Raw genomic sequence first — 6,078 nt, forward strand, 5'->3', positions numbered from 1 at the left:
GCAAATCAAAAAACTCACTATGCCTCTTACTCAATAATTTGTAATGTATACTTTCAATAAAGTTGTCATTTGGGGGGTATTTGTACTTTTCGTGCTTGTTCGGGTCGCAATAAATGAGATATACCACTAGTACATTAGATGTTAGCATTTTTGAGTAATTCGCAAAACAGCTTTTAGACTCTCTAACTTTCACAAAGAACAAATAATATCCAGCAGTTTGGGTTATTTGTACCAAAGAAATTTAGGTACATAGATATACATATACATATATAGATATATATATAGATCGCCAAGATAATATATTTTTCTATTCAGTTACAGATATTCTATATTTACACAATATTCTAAATCAATTTGTTGATCCTTTTATTTTAATCAACTGCCATGGTAAGTAAAATTTAAATAATAAATTTAATTCATTTTTTGTCTACAATTATTATATAAAAAATAACTAACTTGTCAATTGACAATTATTATTTTAATACATTTTAAGGACAATCCTGCTGTGACCGAACCGTCGACCATTCAAAATACCATGCCCTTGACTCAGGATGAAAAAGTAAGTACAATTAACTGCTTTATGGCCGCCGGCTGTCAAACGACGGCCAGGCGGTGCAAGTATTGTGGCTGGAGGGCGTCATATGACGGCTTCCCCTTTAAAGAGGCAGGGTGTCATGGAGACACCACTCGCCACTGAGGGGGGTTAACAGCCATTGGGTATGGCTGTTAACCACGTGACTTCATCACTGCCGATCACAGATGGTTAGACACACACTGTGCGCGGCGCAAACGCGAGCGCGCTTTGTGTGCACGTCGCTAGCTGCGTGTTCCCGGGAACACTGCTTCTCAACGACGCTAGTAAACAGCCATCGGCTGGCTGTTTGCCGACATGATCGATACACACAGCCGATCAATAACTGTTAACAAACCGCGGTAACGCGATGTTACTGGGTTCCCCTCCTAAGACACCGATCGCGTGTGAGGAGAAGATTGCGTAAACATATTGTTACCGCATACAGTGTACAACAATCGCACTGATTGACCCCCCCCAATAGAGGACCTATAAACAACTATCATAGTACCTGTCACTCACAGTCCATCAGAGTACCCGAGTACCTGTCATCGGCACATCAGAGTACCCGAGTACCTGTCACCAGTCCATCTCAGTACCCGAGTACCATGTTAGTTTCAAGTTTTCTCATTAAATACTGTAAATAATAACAAGAACCCTTAAAAAGACACATTATGACTCATAGATTATACGTTGAGGTGTTTGCTTTTAAAAACATGGTCATTTTGTGGGCTATTCCATTGTACAGGTACTCCATGGCCTTCCATTGTGTAATAGATGGTTGTGAAATGAGATGTGTCATTTTGGTCATCGAACGTCTCAAGGTGCTATTCAATGTTGGTGCTCTGTTTGTGGCCAGGCTCTGCAAAAGTCTCACACATGTGGTATCGCCATACTTGTGATAAATGTATTTTGCATTGTAACTTGTTGGATGCATATGCTGTAAGTGAGAAATAATGACAATTTCTTTAAAAATTCTTTAAAAAATCAAATTTATATTATTCTTCTGTTTGCTTTGAATTGTGTGTAGAAATTTGGATCACCATCCGCCACTGGTTCTTGCCAGTGCAGCCAATGAGTCCTGCCTTCTTGTTGAGGATAAGGGCATTCTTTCTGTATACATCTGAGAAGCCTCTTCCAAGTACATTAATGATGCTTAAAGCATCATATTTTTTGAAAAAAAAAATTAATAAAAAAAAATTTTGATAAACAAAATCTAAGTATAATATACTTTTCTTTTCGTTGTGTACTTATAGCGCAGAATGCTGATAAAGAAAATATGGGCTCGGTATCCAGCAAGAGAAAATGATCCGGCTTTCCCCAATAACCCAACCCTGCCCTCTAGTAGTGATAGATTGTCTACATCAGAAACCCAACCGAGCGAAACCGATCGAATTGGCAATGTCACGTGGTGTTCATGTGAAAGGTGCATTAAAATGCCCACCCAAGTGGAGTCTGTCTGCTGCCGGGAAATATACGCCGTTGACGCCTGCATACCTGAGGGACATCAATGCATTACGCAGGCAGATACCTTTATTTCTCAAATAGTGCACCATGAGCACGTGAGAATTGCGTATATGGCGATTCATATGGATAATCTCCCTCTGGTAGATGCCAACAACAACAGGTGATTACTTTATGCCAATATTTCTTCTAAAGTTTATAAGTCAGAATTATAAGTACCGTATATACTCGAGTATAGGCCCACCCGAATGTAAGCCGAGGCCCCCAATTTTCTAGCCCAAAAAAAATGTGAAACTTATTGACTCGTGTATAAGCCGAGGGTGAGACATGCCTGTCCATCCCTGTGTGTACGTCCATCCCTGTGTGTCCGTCAATCTTTGTGTGTCCATCCATCCCTGTGTGTGTGTCCGTCCATCCCATGTGTGTGCAGCCTTGTGTGTCCAGCCCAAATGTGTCCCGAGCCTGTGTGCTTCTGCCATGCCAGGATCAACGCTCTTCTCGTCTGACAGACGGCGTTGGCGCCTCGGAGGCCATTCCACTGTTCAAAAGCCGCGCCTCCGTCTGTGATAGGCGGAACACTCAATTTCCCAGCAGTCTGTGTTCCGCCTATCACGGACATCCTCTCATCCTCGTCCGTAGTATGAGGATGAGCGGATGTCCGTGATAGGCGGACCACTGACTGCTGGGAAATTGAGTGTTCCACCTATCACAGACAGGGAGTTGCGGCTTTTGAATTGTAGACTGGCCGCCATCTGTCTGCTCGACACGCTGATTGGGCTGGCAGACGGCGATGACTCGAGTATAAGCCGAGGGGGGCACTTTCAGCCTCCAAAAAAGAGGCTGAAAATCTCGGCTTATATTGGAGTATATATGGTAGTAAAGGAAGAAGCTAATAATTGATATAAATTTGAAATTTGTGTCTTTATTTATAAAATTTCATATTTACACTTTTTATTCTATTTACGTAAAACCGCGTATCGCACTTTCATAGCATGGATTTATGGTATTTTAGGAAAGGGAAACCGAAGGGTTATACCTTCCTGTGCAGTCAATGCAGTACGACTTGTTTTTCCAGATCCCAATGGATCATATGTCGGATTTCTTTATGCCAATGATTATGATGCTTCAGAAATGGCTTTATATTAAAGGAAATAATGTTTAATGTTATTTTTTTGGAAATATTTGTGCAATTAAAATAAAAAAATAAAAATTTAAATACAATAGGTGTGTTACTTACTTACTGTTAATGCTAATTACTATTAATGATGTTGATTTAATGTGTAATTGGAGAAATTAGATGCATATTACTGTTCTTAATACTTGATTCGGAATCAATTATATTAAATATTTTTATTAGAAAATAAAAATAAATAACAAAAATCAGTAAATACATAGATTGCAATGTGCATACACAACCCAAATATATATTTCTTTTAGACAGTAATTAACCAATAATTAAAAAAAACATTTAACATTCTAAAGAATAGAATACAAAATTAGATTTAATATTTTATACAACAGGAAATCGTGTTCTGTGCTTGGCAATAGCAGCACTGGTTTCAGGCCTTTCTTCGGTTGCAATATTTTTTGGAAATTGTACATTTTTGGATTTCCATGTACTTTTTAAAGTACCTTCTGTGATTGACAGCATGTTTGCCAAAATAGTTTTGGCATGTTCGTTCGACATTTTTTCAAACACGTTTCGAACGATCCATTTTTTACGTCCTCGGGGGAATTCCAAATTTTTACGCTCAACTTGAAAGACTTCTCCACTGTCATCAATTTTAGTTACTGTTGCCATTTTTCTACCAATATTATTGTTGTGCTGCAATGCAGCCAATCGTGTTCTAGCCTCCATAGAATCATATTTATAATGAATTCTCTTCGGTCTATATTTTAACATCATGCTATGGTATGTTTCAATGGTCCCAGTCTGGCAGAAATAAGTAAGATGTTTTAAATCCTTTTCGATTTGTGCGTCCATTATAATTGCAGATAATGAATCGAAGGCAGGTGTGTTTTTTTCAAGCCATGGAATTTTTGGAAAAAGAATACTCTGATCATCATGTAAGCACTGATGTTGTATGTCTCCATCTCGCCATGAATGTTCATTCACTACATGATGTAGCAGAGATTGCCATTGTTGTCTGAAAACATCTTCATTTCCGTCACAAGTTCTGCTACACCAGTAGAAATGCGTCAGTATGGCTCCAATCCACGGTCAAATTGGACGAAAAGCTTTTTTTTTGGAGATTTGAATCAATTTGCGCTTTAAATTTTTAACATAATGCCATATATCGAATTGATGATTTATATTTTCGTATTTAGTCGTAGTCAATAGTTTTCGAATTCCCGTGTGGCGATCAGTGCCTACAAATTGAACATCATATTCATTTTCCAATATTCTGTCAAGTGCTATGGTAAAGCCCAATTTTTCCATAGCAACTGAGGATGTGGTTTGGGAGACTTGCACCAATTCAAAATCTACAATTTTTTTAGAATAGATATCCATAAAGGTATACGTTGTATATTTTGCACAAAAACCAGGACTATCGCATTGTCCGTCACCAATGAGGAATAGTGGAGTTCCTGTCAATTCCTCCTTTACATTTAGACAATTTTGATTCCAGCTGTAATCTATGGAAGGATAAATATACTGTTTTTTAGCACGGTTATAGGACGATTTCCCAAACATTGAAATTCCACTAAGATCAAACATTTCCTTAACCTTTTGGTAACTACCACCTGACAAACAAATGGCGCCAGCTAGTACAATATTGCCTGCAGCATAATTTTTTATCTTTGGTTGGCTTTCCCAAAGTTTGATGCGGTGCTGTGCATTACATGTTGAAAACACTATCAGCATCGTACCGACTATTTTCTTTTCTATTTTTGTAATTTTCGAAAAGCAGGTCTGGTCGGGGCATCGCATTTTAAAAAGCAATGTATCTAGACTGCTTTCGAAAACAATAAATTTGTTTTCATTAATCATATTAAGGGGGTCATTAATTGGATCGACAGTTAGTGGCTCAATTATACTGTCATTCAAAGTGAAGTCACTTTTTTGAGGTGTATCAAAATCTGACTCGTGACAACTTGGGTCGTCTTCATATGCCAGTTTTCGTTTTTTTTTAATGATTGGACTCTCTATTTCTAGATCATCAAGTGTACTTTCTATATTTATATCTTCTGATGGCAGATCACAGACTGTAGGTGAAAGTATGATCAACGGATCCACCTCACCTGTATCCGAAATCTGATCAATCGCTGAAGATCGGCGATTCTCAGACTTTGACTTAAAATCTGGTGTTGAGGCTTCAAGTGGCCTCATAAAATCATGTTCACAATAGGAATGATCTAAATGAATACAGCGTTCGTCAGCTATTTTTATGTAGCTTTCCTCCGACTCAAAAGAAGGAAAGTCAAACATGCCAGTCTGCGTACCCACATCAATTTTTAGGACATTTTTTTCAGGACAGTCACATTTGCATTGTCTTTTGGAACCCGAATAAGTAGTGTCCTGCATTGTGGACATAAACTCTTTACGAGCTAGTTTAGAAAGTCTATTTTCCCATTTTTTGGTGGTATGTTTTGAAGTTGTTGGCATTTCTTGAAAAATGGTCGGTATTGATCCCGTTTTCAATTTTCTTCTATTTCCTTCCATTTGAAAGCAATCTTCTGAGAAATGTTGGGAACATATACGGAAAGAATCTCCTTTTTTGTCTTCCATTATGAGTGTTGTGAATCGCTCAATCATGTAATGCTCCATTCCTGCCTTTTCTAACCAAAATTTTTATTTGATCGCAATCCTTGGGGAATCGAAACAATGTAGTATTATCAGAAGTAACTGGTTTGCCACTGACGTGGCTGCAATGCTGTACAAAGCAGCTCGGCATATCTATGAATAAGAAAAATTTCAAATAAAAAATTTCATTAAATACATTGTATTGGTTAGCCAATCACAAAAAACATTGTGATGAATAGTAGGAGTTAAAAAAAAAAAAAAAGAAGAATAAGAAGAAGAAGAAGAAGAAGAAGAAGGA

General features: G+C 37.9%; 1 long non-coding RNA gene across 1 annotated transcript; it reads left to right on the forward strand.

The window, feature by feature from the left end:
- Positions 1-287: 287 nt before the first annotated feature.
- On the forward strand, positions 288-2,584 carry LOC143926961 (uncharacterized). The gene is made up of 3 exons (XR_013262165.1): positions 288-387; positions 494-559; positions 1,828-2,584. It is a non-coding gene; the product is annotated as an uncharacterized LOC143926961 (long non-coding RNA).
- The last annotated feature ends 3,494 nt before the right edge of the window (positions 2,585-6,078 follow it).

The sequence above is a fragment of the Lithobates pipiens genome, unplaced genomic scaffold, assembly GCF_037356315.1.
Source record: "Lithobates pipiens isolate NorthernLeopardFrog02 unplaced genomic scaffold, aLitPip1_a1.2 Scaffold_23, whole genome shotgun sequence".
Taxonomy (NCBI): Eukaryota; Metazoa; Chordata; class Amphibia; order Anura; family Ranidae; genus Lithobates; species Lithobates pipiens.